Raw genomic sequence first — 16,532 nt, forward strand, 5'->3', positions numbered from 1 at the left:
AAGCGCTAAGAAATAGTTAAGATATTTAAAAACCCGTAAGACTGATAGACATGAAAATAAGAAATAGAATATGAGGATAGAAAACGTGCGGATTAAATGAGAATTAAGTGAGAGCAAGAGAGAGAGAGAGAGAGAGAAGAGAGAGGGTGGGTGGAGGGTAGATAGATATATGGATTGATGGATGGATAGAGATAGATAAATAGGCAGACAGAAAGACAGACAGATGGATAGACAGACAGGCAGACAGATAGACTGACAGGCAGATGAGATGAGATGGACGGACAGATGGATGGATGGATGCATAGATAAATAGCTAGCTGGCTGACTGGCTGATTGGCTGGATGGATGGACGGACAGATGGGATGGATATGGGACGAAATGGATGGATAGATAATAGAATAATATTTTATTTTTTGATCCAAAATAGTTCTGTGTGTCTGTGTTATTAAGAAAAATCCCTAATCCAACTTCCTTGTTCAAAAAGGAAAGAAAGAATACATGATTTACAACAACCAGTCACTCAGAATCAACCGAATTCAGAATTCAACTGAGATCATACTTTATCAAACTGCTCATAGTCTTAGCAGCCTTTTCTATAACAATGGCTTCTTCCTACGGATAGCCAACAGGTACACAATTTCTCCCATATCAAAGTGGAAAGAGAATCACAAAGGAGCTAACAGCCTGTTCCGTTCACCTTACTGGCATAGTTGGATTCTCCCACCCTTTTGTAATTTGTCTGCGGTTGTTTTTCTTCCAATGCCCTAGTTTTATTTTTCAGTTTTTTTTTCTAAAAAAAATGGCAAGCTGTATGGCATGTTCAAAAAGACAGGACAAACATATGTTGGAAACGAAGATCTCTAAACTGGATGCAATTATAATTTATTATCAGGAGCCATAAAAAAATCTTATACTTGTTTTATATATGTATATGTATATGTATATGTATATGTATATGTATATGTATATGTATATGTATATGTATATATATATATATATATATATATATATATATATATATATATATATATATATATATATATATATATATATATATGGTGTAGTAGTTAGAGGCCTGGTTTATGCTTGTATGTCATTTTCTGGATTTTAATTCAAGGCACTATATAAATTCATCAAAAAATGGAGGGTTTTGTTTTCCAATAAGCCATTATTAAACAAAATATGACTTATGATGATAGGGTCCTGCTGAGTTCTCAGCTAGGGTTTCTCCTCCGCCCCAACCATGGCTACGCTGAATGAACCATAATTGGCTAGGTTCGTATTTCACACTAAGTCATAAAACGTTCTTTACAGACCAGAGAAGCAACGTTTGCACGTTGTGCTGAAACAAGATAGGTCATTAGTTAGTTTAACAATAAAGCATTAAGCCGGTCAATAAATGCCTTGAAATGGAAATAGATGGGGTGCAGAAGTGGTAATTCATTAAAACCTCAGAGAGTTGCCAATGGGTGACCAAGAATATTTTCAATTAGCACATGCAAGTTCCATCACATTAAAGCTAAACCATGGTTTACACAGGATTGCGGGGTGTGTGTGTGTGTGTGTTTTTTTGCCAATGGGTTCTCGTTTTATTTATTTATTTTCTGTGCCACTCACCTCACCTATAAGGGGAGGCATGGATGACAATGACAAATGTCTTCCATGGCTCGGATGAGGCAGCTGTTATTTTTCTTTCCCAAAGTCAATTTATTGATCTGAGGCCACTGGAAGGGGAGTGATTTAGCAGCTACGGCGCTGCAAGTCTTTAATTCTGCCCAGAGGGTCAGAACAATCTTCTCCAATGAGCTCAGATCCAGGGGCCTAGGGGTGGAGCTCTCGCTTCACAATCAGGAGACTGTGAGTTCAATCCTAGGTAGAGGCTAATATTTGGAATAGACTCTCCTGCTTGAGCAGGGGGTTGGACTAGATGACCTCCAAGGTCCCTTTTGACTCTGTTGTTCTATGATTAATTGAACACTCTCCATTATATTTGTGATGGTTGCAGTGTCCCTGTGACCACGGGATCCCCTTTTGTGACCTCTCTGGCGAGTCCACGGGGAATCCATATTCACTTAACAACCGTGTTACTGTTGTGGTTCGCCGGCAGCCTGTGCAGACAGCAGCGGAATTGGACAGTTGGGAGGAACAGGGACCAGTCTGGGAGTCTGGGGAGAATTCGGACGAGGGTTTTGCATCCGATGCAGAGATGGGGCCAGGGCCATCTGGGAGTGGGGTGCTGATTCCGGAGCCTCCGGAGTCTAGCAGCAGCGAGGCAGAGGAACAAGGGGAGCCTGTTCCCAGTGCGCGTGTGCTCAGAGCTGCTAGAAGGAAAGAGCAGCTGAGACAAAAGGGGCGACTCCGGAGTAAGGCTTGGAGGTGATTGCCCCTCCCCTAAGGTGTAAAGGAAAGGCAAAGGTAGGAAAACTTTTGCAGGAAGCAAAGTCGTTTGCTCTATTTGGATTAAACCTTGGAGTTCTATGTGGACTTTGTACTTCAGTTGGTTTTTTACAGTTCATTTGGCAGTTTAGTTGTTGGCAGCCATTCAAAGGAGAGAAAGGTGGGTGCTTATCTCAAGGGACTGTTTGGGACTCATTATGGGCTGGGAATGAACATAATTCCCAGCCGTTGAAATTGGCGTTGTTTGGACTAAGCGTGTGCTTAATTACGGTCTCAGAAAACCTTGGTCAGGACAGTTACTAACATAACAGCTTAACAGCCACAAGTGATCCACTTAACAACAGTGGCAAGAAATGTCGTAAAACAAAGCAAAACATTAACCACTGTCTCATTTAGCAACGGGGATGTTGGGCTCAATTGTGCATGGAGGCCCAACTGCATTCCACCCCATCAAAGCAATAGGGTTATATTCCCCATTGTTGAAAACGGTTTCCTCCCTTGATTTTTTTATGGTTTCTTCAGAGCCTGTCACACTCATGCGTCAAAAAATAATAATAATTCACAGGCGGCCAGAACAGGTCGGAGCAACCGAGCATCCCTTTCAATCAAGCTGGTGGGAGAAATCATTTTGATTCAAGGAACAGGCCAGATTGTGGCTTGATCTATTTATAGGCCCCCTTTGTTTTTCTTTACAGTTATGTTCAAATCTAAGAACATGATCTCTCTTCTTTGGTGCTTGGATGCAGGAAGTCCGTTGTAGCAAATGTGTGGCTAAGAGTCCCAACCCAAAAGAGAAATTCCTCCACTCACCGCCGTTTTTTTCTGTTCAACATTACAACATGTTGAACATACAACGTCATCCTCCTCCTCCTCCTCCTCCTCCTCCTCCTCCTCCTCCTCATTTTAGCTGTGGTCTTGCAAGGCCTCTCCCGCATATGTATCAAATGATAAAGCACTCCATTGAGAAGGATGGGAGCTGCCAGCATGTAAGCAAAACTAAATATAGTTGTTGTTGTTTTTCAGAGTTCCTGCCAGGTTTTGAGAAACACTCTTATGGATGTTCTGCTTTCAGCCTGAACGCTAAGATAGCATGAAAGGATATTTAGAAAAGAAAGTGGTGCATTGTGGCTGGATTTGCATGTCAGGCTTGGCTATAGAGTGGCTTGCTCAGTCTGAGGTTGTGCTAGCATCGCCACTCTAGGATTAGAACATAGAATAGAGTTGGAAGGGACTTTGGAGGTCTTCTAGTCCGACCCTCTGCTCAAGCAGCAGACCCTATAGAATGGAATAGAATTCTTTATTGGCCAAGTGTGATTGGACACACAAGGAATTTGTCTTGGTGCAAATGGTCTCAGTGTACATAAAAGAAAAGAGACATTCCTCAAGAGTCAAGAATCATCAGGTACAACACTTAATAATAGTCATAGGGTACAAGAAGCAATCAAATCATGCTAGGAAACGGTCAATATAAATCGTTAGGATACAAGCAACAAGGTTACAGTCATAAGTGGGAGGAGATGGGTGAAAGGAAGGATGGGAGGATTAATAGTAATAGTAATGCAGACTTAGTAAATAGTTTGACAGTGTTGAGGGAATTATTTGTTTAGCAGAGGGATGGCATTTGGGGAAAAAACTGCCTTGTGTCTAGTTGTTCTGGTGTGCAGGGCTCTATAAGCATCATTTTTAGGGTAGAAGTTGAAACAATTTATGTCCAGGATGTGAGGGGTCTGTAAATATTTTCACAGCCCTCTTTTTGACTTGTGCAGTATGCAGGTCCTCCATGGAAGGCAGGTTGGTAGACATTGTTTTTTCTGCAGTCTTAATTATCCTCTGAAGTCTGTGTCTATCCTGTTGGGTTGCAGAACCAAACCAGACAGTTATAGAGGTGCAGATGACAGAATCAATAATTCCTCTGTAGAACTGTACCATCATATATTATATACTTTATATTATATACCATTGCAGGTAAATGGGTGTCCAATCTCTTCTTGAAAACCTCTAGTGATGGAGCACCCACAACATCCGAAGGCAAGCCCTTCCACTGACAAATTGTTATTCTTGCCAAGAAATTTATCGTTGGTTCCAAGTTGGACCTCTCTTTGATAAGTTTCCACGTCTTACTTCTTGTCCTTCCCTCAGGAGCTTTAGAGACTAAGTCAACTGCCTCTTCTCTTTGGCAACCCTTCAAGTACTGGAAGACTGCTATCATGCCACCCCTAATTCTTCTCTTCATTAGACTCGACAGATCTCTTATCATTTTTGTTGCTCTAGAACTAGACTAGACTAGAGCTAGACTCAACTAGAACTCTTGGACTCTTGGTGTCCAGCCTAGTGCCTTTAACCGCTATATTGTGCTGGATCTCTGTCCCTTTGAATCTTGACGCCTAGCATTGGCCAGAACAAGTCCCTGCAGTTTTTTTGGCAACATTTTTAGACTTCTGGAGTTTGCCATTACTTGGCTTTACTTAACTACTAATTCAGGTCAGCATTTTTCTACATCCCCCCCCCACCCCCACCCCCATCCTGTTCTCCTTCAAGCTGATGAAATAATTTGCTCTCCAAGACTTCTTCCCAAGAAAAGAAGGCTAGGAAAATTCTCAGGGGTGAAACATAACCTTCTGGCATTTAATAGCTGTGTTCGCTCATCAGGGGTAAGCAGCTCATTAAAGCAACTTCATTGATACATGATGCCAAGCTAGATTATTGTGTGTGTGTGGGGGGGGAGGTGTGAAGCAAGTGGTAATGTGTGAAGCAAGTGGTATTTATTTATTGTAGTTATATCATTTGCTAAATGCTCTAATTGCATGACTCTGGATGGTGATCAATGAAATACAAACCAAGGACGGAAATCAATAAAGAAAGCTGTTACAAAAGAAGAAGCAAAATGGCACAAACAGGTGTACAGATGGGTGCCTGCAATAAATCCAGAGAGGTTGGTAGAATGGGAAGGTTGCAATATTCGACGTTCCTGGAGGAAGCCTGTTTTCTACAATCGGTTTGTTTTAGTTTATAGCTCTGTGTATGGTGTAAATGTTGAAAACGGGTTAATTCAGTAAGCAGCTTTTGCAGCACAACTGATGCATTTAGGGATGACATGAGTAAGATCTATTTCTGCATGTCCCAACTGGATGGAAACTGAACAAGGAGAGATTCAACCTGGAAATAAGGAGAAACTTTCTGACAGGGAGAACAATCAACCCATGGAACAGAAGTTGCCTTCGGAAGTTGTGGGAGCTTCATCTCTTGAGACTTTCAAGAAGAGGCTGGACCATCATGTGTCAGAAATGGTGTAGGGTCTCCTGCTTGGGTGGGGGGTGGGGGGTTGGACTAGATGACCTACAAAATCCCTTCCAACTCTGATTATCTGTAACTCCTCTCTATCTGCAGCCTCCCTGGCTTCTTAATCCTTTGATTAAGACATTGCATGGAGCTTTTTCAAATTAGGAAGCAGGCTGCCAACCCTGAAGCTGACCTGACTGAAGCCATTTTGATGCTTCAGTGTTGCCACACTGGAGCTGAGGGGGTAGGGAGGGGGAGGAGAATAGAGAGAGCTGGGGTTTTTGTAGTCAAAACAAAATACTTTCTCTTGGGAACCAAGGACATTCTCATACCTGGTCAGAGAGAGAGACAGGAAAAGTAACATTTCCAAGCAACTGGGTGGCACTTTGATTGGACCATGTGGCTGATTGTTTGGGGAAGGGGAAAAACTTTTACTTTTAATTAGGTGAAAACCTTAAGAACTGTGCCAATGTGATATATCCAATGAAAGAATCCTTTGAGGAATCTACCTGCGGAGTTTTGCTTGCTATGGGTGTATCGCTTGGAATCCTGACATAGACTTCTGGTTGAAAAGAAGGGATGTGACGGGAAACCTCAGCAGTAGCATTATTTTAACCATAACACCACCTCAAAAGCACGCCACGAAAACCTCAGAGGAAATGGAGTCCCCTTTCCAAAAGCAATAAAAGTATCTACGCAGCTTCAGAGGAGATGTCCGTGTAGATTTGGGTTTTAGGCATGATTGGGTGTATATGTGTGCGTGTGTGCAGGAGTCTACACCTCTGGGTTTAAAGAGGAATGATGATGGATAGGGAAGGAACTATGGAAGAAGATCTTAGGTTTGAAGGGTGATTGGTGCTCTCTGAGCTTGGTTGTTTTCTTGCAGATATTTTATTACCCAAACTATATAATATTATCAGTTCTAGAGTCTAGCACTGATGATATAACCTAGTTTTCTAGATATTACCTAGTTGGGTAATGAAATGTCTGCAAGAAAACAAACAACCTCAGAGAGCACCAAGGACCCCACAGTCATTATTCCTCCTCCTCCTCCTCCTCCTCCTCCTCCTCCTCCTCCTCCTCCTCCTCCTCCTCCTCCTCCTCCTCCTCCTCCTCTCCACAAACCCCACTCCCTTCCAACATTGATGATATTACCTAGTTTGGTAATGAAACTTCTGCAAGAAAACAACCAAGCTCAGAGCGCACCAGGGACCCTTCATTTCAATCCTGAACTACAAATATTCTTCTTTATTGATCTTAAGTATCCCTCAGCCGAAGAAGCATGATACAGAATCACCCTGATTTCATAGAAACTTGCTACCTAGACAAGACACTGTCTGTTTTAAAAGCTTCTTGTGTCATTGGCAAAGGCCAACGTGGATGTTTTTGACCTTCCAACAGGGTCTCTTGTTTCTGGAGGATAAATCTGGCAGTGACTCCAACGAACAGTTTTTAGACACAGCAGGTCTGAGGAGGCCTGCTGGCATCCATCTGCGACAACATGTCCGTACAAGAAGGCGGCGAAATGAACTTTGGGCTCCTGTACAATGTGGCAATGAAGTGCCAAGACAGGGGGTCTTGTGTAGGAGATGCAGAGGATTACAACATCCCGATCTTTCATGGCAGATACAGGTGGTCAATGAAGTATTCCTGGGGATTGGCAGGGAAGATTTTAAGAGGGACAGCCAGGCTGCAGCAGCGCAAAGTTTAAGGTGGACCTCAAAAGAATGTTGCACACTGCAACGTTGGGCTCCCTGAAAATATTTTTCATTATTCAAAAAGCGAGACTGAAAAACTGTCAGCTGCATTTCAACCTGTGCCTAAACAGGAGGTTTATGAATTATGCACCTTTTCCTCTCTCCTTCCTTAAACCCGAAGTCTGAATTGGTACTGAGAGAAGGACTGCGCGGCACCTTGGCTCTGTGAAAACCCTGATATTAATGGTGCAATTCTATGTTTCTCTACGCCCTACCACACCCCCAAGTCTTTTTCGCCACCGTTTAAAAGAAATCCGTTCGATTAAGACCGGTTTTGTCTTATGTGGAGTGTGCAGATTTCGTTTCGCACCTCTCCTTCCAAAGGGCTGTTTTTAATCACTCTCTGGAAATTCTTCAAATTACTGCAAGCCAACAGGTACAGTACACAGAAAGAATTAGGAGCCAGAAGGAAATGAGGGGATGGAGGAGAAAATGAGACACAACGCCAGCCGTTAAGATTTTTAAACCTTACATAAATATTGAGAGCCACTGGGATGTTAGCAAGTGCCTGTAACTCTTTTGGTATTTTTTACTTCCACTTTGGAAGTCAAAGTTAATGAACAGCTGGTGCCAAGCCTGGGAGACGGGCTGTAAGTTCTGAAAGTGGGCTGGTTCTCTAAGACCCTGGGTTAAAATCTGAACGGCTGGCTTCACTTTCTACTTTTTTAAAGAAAGTTCTGCATATTTTATGCTGGATTGAGATTTGTTTGTTTGTTTTGCACTGCCTGTCCTAGTTTTAACAATCTGCAAAAAAAAAGAAGTTAAAGATTTATTCTCAACTGGATTTATTCTAAATCATTTAGCTTTGTGGCAGTTTTGCTTTGGATTGAAAAACTGGGTGTACCCATATGGACAGATGCGCATATTCGGTATAATGTAGAACATTAAATACCAGCCAGGTGGCAGCACATAACTGGCCTTATATAATTTTGGAAGGTTGAGCTAGATCGGGACTGCTTAGCATTGGATGGGACACCACTAGGAAACCTTAGAGTCAGAAATAAGCTATATGAATATTTCTACGAAACACCAGGAGTTGAATTCTAACTGAACTGAGTGGGGCGAGGGCGGGGAGGAAGGAACAGGCCAATAATTTCTGTCTACTGCAAAGTCATGTGATTTTTGGGTGCGTTTGTTCTGTCCTAGGCCTCCCCAAAAAGCACTAATTCAATTCTGAGTCCCGGCAAAAACCTCTTTTATTACATTAATGTGAATTTATTTCATTCACAGCCAGCCAACAGCTTGGCAAACAGTCTTGCGAAGGTATACTAATTAGCTCAGACCTTTATCGATCCAGGAACACTGCCTGGTAAAATTCTACACTCAGTGCTGACAAGGAAGGGCTGGGTTATACAGACAAATCTTCACAAGGCTGGAACAAACAGATGAACCGAGCGAGCGAGTTGTTTCCTGGAAAAGCCCCCTCCCCTCCTGATTCTCTTTTAATCCTGATGGGAGGGGCCATTCATCGTCCACCTGTGGCCTTACTCCCACGTCGACCCTGAGTTCTTAATTGTGCCTTCCCTTTGGCAGCCCTGTACATGTGCAAGCTGGGAACCAGCTCCAGCTGCTCCCCTGCCTCACTGCTGTCTGAGCCTGAAGGCAGCTCATGACTGCCTTGTCTCCATCTCTGCCTCTGACGCAGAGCCCTCATCCGAGCCCTCCTCAGCCTCCAGGACTGACCCAGGTTCCTCCCCAACCTCCTCACTACTGTCTGACTCTGCTGCCAGCTCCGCCAGCCGCCGGTGAGCCACAACAGCGTTGAAGGACATCCTCTTGAGAAGAGGGCCAGCAAAAAGACACATCATTCATCTCTTTTAAATTCAAACTTCATTAAAATTTAATGTCAATTATTTAAACTTAATTCATATCATTAGTCTCTGTGTACTTAATTTTTTTCAGATATACTGAACCGTCTTCTTGAGTGGCAACTTCTAGAGAGAGTCTGAAGGTCACAGGGACACTTTTGGTGAACCACAAAACCCTCCCAAACTTTTAATTATTCACCTCTGTCTGCTAACAAGTATTTGTAGGAGAGGACCAGGATGAGCCCGAGGGAGGGGTCAAGCAAGACATCAGTTTGGAGTCCCTTCGTACCCATAAGAGATCTAAGTCCAACCCTAAATGCCAGGTAATAAGAGAAAAGAGCAGAAGAAAAGGAAAAAGAAAAAAATGAGCAAGGAAGAGCCCTAAAACTGGTAGCGGAGAATGGCTAAGAGGCTACAGAAGTTGTATCCTACAAAGCTACTATAGGATCAGCCCTTGAGCATCCTCTGCATGGATGGTGTTACCTACTTCGGGTAATGAAACATCTGCAAGAAAAGAACCAAGTTCAGAGACACTAAGGAACCCATAGTCTTTTTTTTCCTCCTCCTCCTCCTCCTCCTCCTCCTCCTCCTCCTCCTCCTCCTCCTCCTCCTCCTCCTCCTCCTCCTCCTCCTCCTCCTCCTCCTCCTCCTCCTCTTCCTCCTCCTCCTCCTCCTTCTCCTCCAACCCCACTCTCTCTAGCACTGATGATGTTACCTAGTTAGATCATGAAATGTCTGCACGAAAAGAACCACACTCAAACACACCAAGGACCCCATAGCTGTCCTCCTCCTGTCCCTCCACAAATCCCACTCTCTTAGTACTGATGATGCTACCTAGTTGGGTCATGAAATGTCTGCAAGAAAACCACCCAGCTCAGAGAGCACCAAGGATCCCTCATTTCAACAACTATTCTCCTTTCCTGGTACCTTGAGCTTCCTGCCCCCACAGTCCATTTTGTTCTTGCTCTGCTCTGCAAACTCTGCAAATAACAGATATTAAAATACCCAGCATTGCCACTCACGTCGAACGAAACTGATCCCCATCACCTCTTGCCATTTGGAAGAAACACATTTCAGACCACAAACATCTCCTCAGAAGAGTATGAATAATGGAGATGACGGTAAGAAAGTGAGGGTGCAGAAGGTGGAGTGGTCTCTGGCGCACTTAGCCAAAGCAAGCTGAAACGCTTAAATTGGAAGACAGTGAACACAGACCCAATGGGTCGGGAGAGGTTCTGTGCTCCAAGGAACAACCCCTCTTGAAAACATTTGAGCTAATCCTCCTTGGAGCTAGACTGTGATGTTCTAGGGTAAGAGGAAGCAAGGTGTATTGCTAAGCCTTACCTTTAGCGAATCACAAAGACAAGGTGTGCATTACAACTCGTTCTCAGCACAGTTGTGCAAGATCACACCTTCACAGAAGGATCTCATCGCTCATGCACTCACATAAAACTGCAAACATCACAGGCGTCTCAAGCACAGACCGAAGGGCTAAACACAATGCACTCTTTTGCAATTATGAGAGTAACTTCATGCTCCAGCGCATGAAAAGTAAATTTATTGGTGGCATCAGATCTAAAACGGACACCCTGAAATGAATGAAAGCAGGATAGTTGGGAGAAAAAAATAGAAAATAGAATAACAGAGTTGGAAGGGACCTTGGAGGTCTTCTAGTCCAACCCCTGCTTAGGCAGGAAACCCTAACACCACTTCAGACAAAGGGTTATCCAATCTCTTCTTAAAAACTTCCAGTGTTGGAGCATTTACAACTTCTGGAGACAAGTTGTTCCACTGATCAATTGTTCTCACTGTCAAGAAAATTCTCCTTAGTTCTAGGTTGCTTCTCTCCTTGATTAGTTTCCATCCAAGTTGCTATAGAGATGTGGAAAACTGACAATTCTTAAGAAGAAAGAGCATGCAGCATAAACAAGGCAAGTATTTGAGTTCACCTGTGCAAACCAAGATAAATTTCAATGCAAGGCATCTCTGGTTGGTGGAAGGTTTAAGAACGGGCTTGCACTTTTCTGCATAGATCAGTCTGCCTTTTAAAACATGCTGCACAAATTAGAGTGCGCAGTTTAGCAACGCAGGTTCATAAATCACTTCCTTGGCTGAAGCTAAACTGGGTTGCAGCTGAGGATAAACCAATTCAGTTCCAAAATGATAAAAATATTAGAAATGGGGTCGATAAAAATGAATGGATGATTAAGGCATCCATGGCTCAAGAATAAGAATTCAATGTCAGCCTCTTTCAACAGCCTGAAGTATGTGGAGCTGAGAGGAGAGCCAGACACTGGCTAAACTAACACAAAAGGTGTGGTTTGTTTGAGTGTTCCCAGTCACCGTGGTTGCTGGACTTTGGTTTAAGAGAGTTTTGTGAATCCAACCCATATTCAACAACAATGGCTAAGCAAATTGGCTCGGTATGATGATATCCACTCTGTGCTTAACATCACAGCACCTGCAAGCAAGTTGAGGAAGTTCCAGATGTAGCAATAGAAACAAAAGCATATGCCCGTTTATTCAGAAAAAAAAATATTTCTACAATTACAGGAACAGTTATCCCAGCTAAAGGCAATCAAAGATGTTGATTCATTATGTATCATACAGGCAACTGAATGGGTAATGCTGCTATTTTCTTGAGAGAGAAAGAACTAGCTCAGAATTTTCAGAAGGCTCAGATCGGCTCCATTCACACATGAAACTAAGGCACATTCTAGTTTATCTGATTGTAATTCTCATTCTTTGATTTATAATTTCAATTTCTAAAGCCACCCAATTCAAGAGCACCACTGTACAGCTCATAAATTAAAAACATAAGAGACAATCACAATAAGACATCAACTGTAGCCCGAAACCAATCCGCATAAATTCAATCTAGATACGTAAGCACCACAAGTCAGCCCAAATCCTGGCACCTTTGAGGCACGTTTATAGGATAGCAGGGTCCAAGCTGTTTGAACCTTTGGAAGAAGTTACACAAGAGGGCAGATGCTATGATAGCAAAGCCTGCTTCCTAGACCACATCAAATGACAACGCTGGAGATTCGGGACATAAAACACTTTCTCAGTTTTTGTGCGATGAACAAAACAATGAGAGGAAGTTGATTCCTGGGATATCCAGGTCCTGTGCTAGGAAGGGCTTCATACATGACAATTGTATCTAATTGCCAACCAGAAGCTCCCTGGTAAACAAGTATAGTTCCAAAACAAAAGCATTATATGAGCAAGCAAAGGTATGTCTATAACTCGGGATGCCACTGCATCATTGACCAACTATATCTTTGGAACGGTTTTCAAGATCAGCCCCAGATACATGAATGCAACAATCCATTCATAAGTGACCGTGAGAAAAGTTCCCTTTCTGGTGGAAGCATGCAAAGGTCTTCCCAGCCACAATTGCCACCTGCAGGACCATTGAGTCCAAGAAGGCCTCCCACAACTGCACCAGTTGTGTTTGAGGAAATTAAATTCTGTTCAGAATGGAAGACGGGAAAATCCCAGAACACCAGAAGAATCTCCCAAGCCCATTTGCTTCTGCCCTTTCAAACCTCTTCCTCCCCATCCAGACCTCAACAGCCTCCAGGAACTAAGAGAAGATCATGAGAGCATCACTTGGTCAGTCAAGATGCCCTGTGATACAACGGAGTGTCATCTGTATCCTCACGATCCTTGACTCTGGGTCAATAGATGACCTCACCCAATGCCTTCCTGTAGATGTAAAACAGGAGAGTGAGAAGCCCCGAGGCATCTCACAGACCAGGGACTTTGGGCGTAGTCTCTCTCCAGCTATCAACAACAACTGGAACCAGCCATGGGAGGATAATTTATTTATTTTATTTATTTATTTAATTTATATTGCTGCCTGTTCGCCCAAGGTGACTCGAGGCAGTTTACACAATGTAAAACCCTATTGAAAACAAAATAAATAAATAAAAATTTAAAAAGCAACAAAAACTAACAAAAAGAATCAAATAGATTAATAAAGTACAATAGAACAAAATCTGGGAAAAAGATAAAAAAACACCCCCCCAAACTCCCACCCACGGCCCCGATGACAGCAGATCACACTAGCCATTGGATGGGCTCCATCCCACTCTGGGTTCCCCAGGCCCGCTGGCAAAACCAGGTCTTCAGTGCCTTTCGAAAGAGTGCTAGAGTGGGGGCCCTTCTAATCTCTGGTGTTCCAGAGAGAGGGAGCCACCACGAAGAAGGCCCTTCTTTTGGGTCCCACCAGGTGTGGGATGGGATGGGGATGGGACCTGCAACATTCCCTTGCCTCCCCATCATCTCAAAGTGTCTATGAATTAAGCAATCATTCCATTGTTTTCATACTATTTTATTCCTGTAGGAACTAAGCTATGATTGACTGTACAATCATTGGGGTCTACACAAAACCCCAGATGTGATATCCACTCACCTAGGAGCAAACCCCACAATAGCATTAGAATTTAGTTTTTGACTACAGTTGCCTTCCATTCAAACTCCATCGGAGAGTCCACCCCAGACCAGATAGCCATCATTCAGCCTCAACCATCGATTGCATTAATTGTTTTTGCCGTAGTGGAAATCCAGCCTTTATGTTAGCCGTTTGGTGGGAACAAGGCGGCTGTGGCTTATTTAGCAAACCATGGTTTTGCACAGAGGGTGAACCTGATCAGCAATAATACCCCATAAGCATATACTGTAGATAAACAGGCTGCTTTAGAAATATGCGGTTTCCAGAAGAGAAGGATGGTTTGGTGCCACTTTGTTTGTCTACGGAGATTCTCAGTCATCCAAGTCATAGTTGCTTTTTTTCTTTCAAAAGGCAACTGGATTTCCTTGAAGACGTTTCACTTCTCATCCAAGAAGCTTCATCGGAATGGAAGAAGCTTCTTGGGTGAGAAACAAAACACCTCCAAGGAAAAATAAAGTCCAGTTGCCTTTTGTAAAAAAAGCACTTTGGGGACTGTGCTTGTTTTCATAAAAAGTAATGCAAGCAAAACTCGATCTCACTAAGAGCTTTTAAGGTTTCAGGGTGGGTTGTATACAAAGCATGTCTGAGCAGTATGTCTTTTTTAAAAATCTGTATCCTGCCTTTATATTTTTACAAATAGCTCAAGGCTATACATCCAACACATCTTCCTCTTCCTATTTTCCCCACAAGAACCATGAGTTCTGAGAGAGGAACTGGCCCAAGATCACCCAGCTGGCTTTCATGAGGAAAGACAAACTAGAACTCACAGTCTCCTGGTGATTGGCCCAGGGCCATCCAGGAACTGGCTTTCATGGTTCTAAGGTGGGACTTGAACTCAGGGTCTCCTTGCTTTCTAGCCTGGTGCCTTATCCAAACGTCTACCTTCTACCTTGCTACATCTTCCTGTACTGCTGGTTGGAAATAGACAAGACTACTCACTTTCACGCGTTTTCAAGGGAGGCAGGTTTTCCAACGAAACCCCGAGAGAGACCCGTTTGTGAGTGTCACATCGCAACCGCCGCGGCTGAACAACCAAGGCAAACGCCGCCGCCCATTCATCCTGATCTGTCCGAGGTCCTGAAAGCGCGGCGGCACCAAGTTTTAGCGCAAAAGGACAGGCGCGCAAGACTCGGGCCGCTCTCCCAACCTAACCGGCACTTCTTCAGACTGTAATAGGCCACCTTACTCCTCGCCCTCCCCGGCTGCGGGTGATGATGAGAGTTGGAACCGCCGCATATCTGCACGGCGGCCGATGGGGGGGAAAAGGCTGATTCCGGGTGGCCGCCAGCACCGCCTCTCGCTCCTTAGAGACGGATCGTGCGAGAGAGAGCGCGCGCCCTCTCCTTTTTCGTTTCCTACGGACAGGCCCCCCCAAAAAACACCCAAAACAAAACGCAACCCAGGTTTTGTGCCGCTAAGGTGCCCGCCCGCTTGTTTAGCCGCCGCAACTCCCGATAGCGGAGGGAGGGAGTTGCGGCGACTTAGAAGGGGGAGAAGGGCAGGAAAGGGGCAGCGGGATCCGGGGGTAAAGGCAAAATTTGGGGCTGCCTGGGGCGGGTGAGGCAGAGCCCAGGATTTACTACTTTCGCTCAACCTGCCGGTCTAAAGTCAGATTTCTCTAGCAGATTAGGGACTCTTGTGATAGAAACCACTCTCCCGCGTCCTTAACAAGGCATTTCAAGGCTCCAAACACCCAAAGATAGGACGGAAAGAGGTGCTTTCTGGACACCCCAATGCAGAAGCAGGCAATCCAGTATTCCCAGGAGCGCCAACCTCCACGCTCCCTGAGCATCGACCAAGCTGGCTGTAGCTGATGGGAGGGAAAGACTAAACTAAACCATCCGGAGGGCGCCCGATAGCCGATCCCCGCTCGAAGCAGAGCGCTCGAGCTCCGGGACTCGGACTGGCTGCTTCGTCACAGAAACTTTCGCTTCCAGAAACTTGACCGCAGCGGAGCAGCTCCCGCTGGACCTTTGGCTAATCCCATCCCAACCCCACGTGACAGAAACGCGTTTTGGAGACAGGCTTCAGTCCGGATTAGAATACTGTCATTTGCCGCCCGGCAACCCCTTTCTTCCAGCCTGAACTCCCGTCTGCCCAAGGTGCGGAGAACAAGGGCGCGAAACCCATCCACAAAAGGCTCTCTGGAAACCCTAAGAAGGGCGTGAAAGCGAAGAAACTCTTAGCACTTTCTTTGTATTGCTTTCTTTTTCTTTTTTACTTCGATCCAGTTTCCTCCTCTTCTTCCTCCTGAAACACACACAAATACAGGCGCGCGCACTTTCCTTTCATACCCTAACAGATGGAAAGGCTAATGGACGGAGAGACTAATTCTGGGGTGTTTATTGGAAGAATGCGGCCCCTCCACAAATACGCGTGAAAAAGACAAACCAGCGTTGTAGGTTCTAGAAGCCTCTTGGGTCTAGATCTAGAAAGACCCAAGATCGCCAGCGGGAGATTGGACTGAGCGTCCGCTCGCTTCAAGGGGCGAACTTCTCGAGTTTGCTTAGAAAACAGAGCAGAAGGCAGGTAGATAAAAGGATACACCTGAGCAGCGGCGCTTAATTTCAGGTCGTGGATCCCATCACCCCCCGAACGCCGGTGCTTCTAAACACGCGCAGAGTGCCTGACCCTTCCCTCCGAAGTAACTGTCGGTGGGATTAGTGCGGCGGGGTGTTGAACCTTTTGGGTTCCAGATTCTGGAAGGAGCAGGTCAGTCTGCGGCACCTGCTGAATCGCCGAAGGCAAAGCGCCGAGGTGGGCGGGCTCCGGCGGGAAGAGCTTCAAGGAGACGCCCTTCCTAGCGGGCACAGCTCGAACTCTGCGCGGTCA

General features: G+C 44.6%; 2 protein-coding genes across 4 annotated transcripts in view; one reads left to right on the forward strand and one right to left on the reverse strand.

Moving 5' to 3' along the window:
- Nucleotides 1-16,532, reverse strand: part of NOS1 (nitric oxide synthase 1) — a 107,768-nt gene that overhangs the window by 90,132 nt on the left and 1,104 nt on the right. The window lies entirely within an intron of this gene.
- RFC5 (replication factor C subunit 5) overlaps nt 1-16,532 on the forward strand; it is a 352,752-nt gene that overhangs the window by 86,119 nt on the left and 250,101 nt on the right. The window lies entirely within an intron of this gene.

This window comes from Notechis scutatus, chromosome 13, assembly GCF_049901735.1.
Source record: "Notechis scutatus isolate UNSWTSFEM ecotype Mainland chromosome 13, rNotScu1.2, whole genome shotgun sequence".
Taxonomy (NCBI): Eukaryota; Metazoa; Chordata; class Lepidosauria; order Squamata; family Elapidae; genus Notechis; species Notechis scutatus.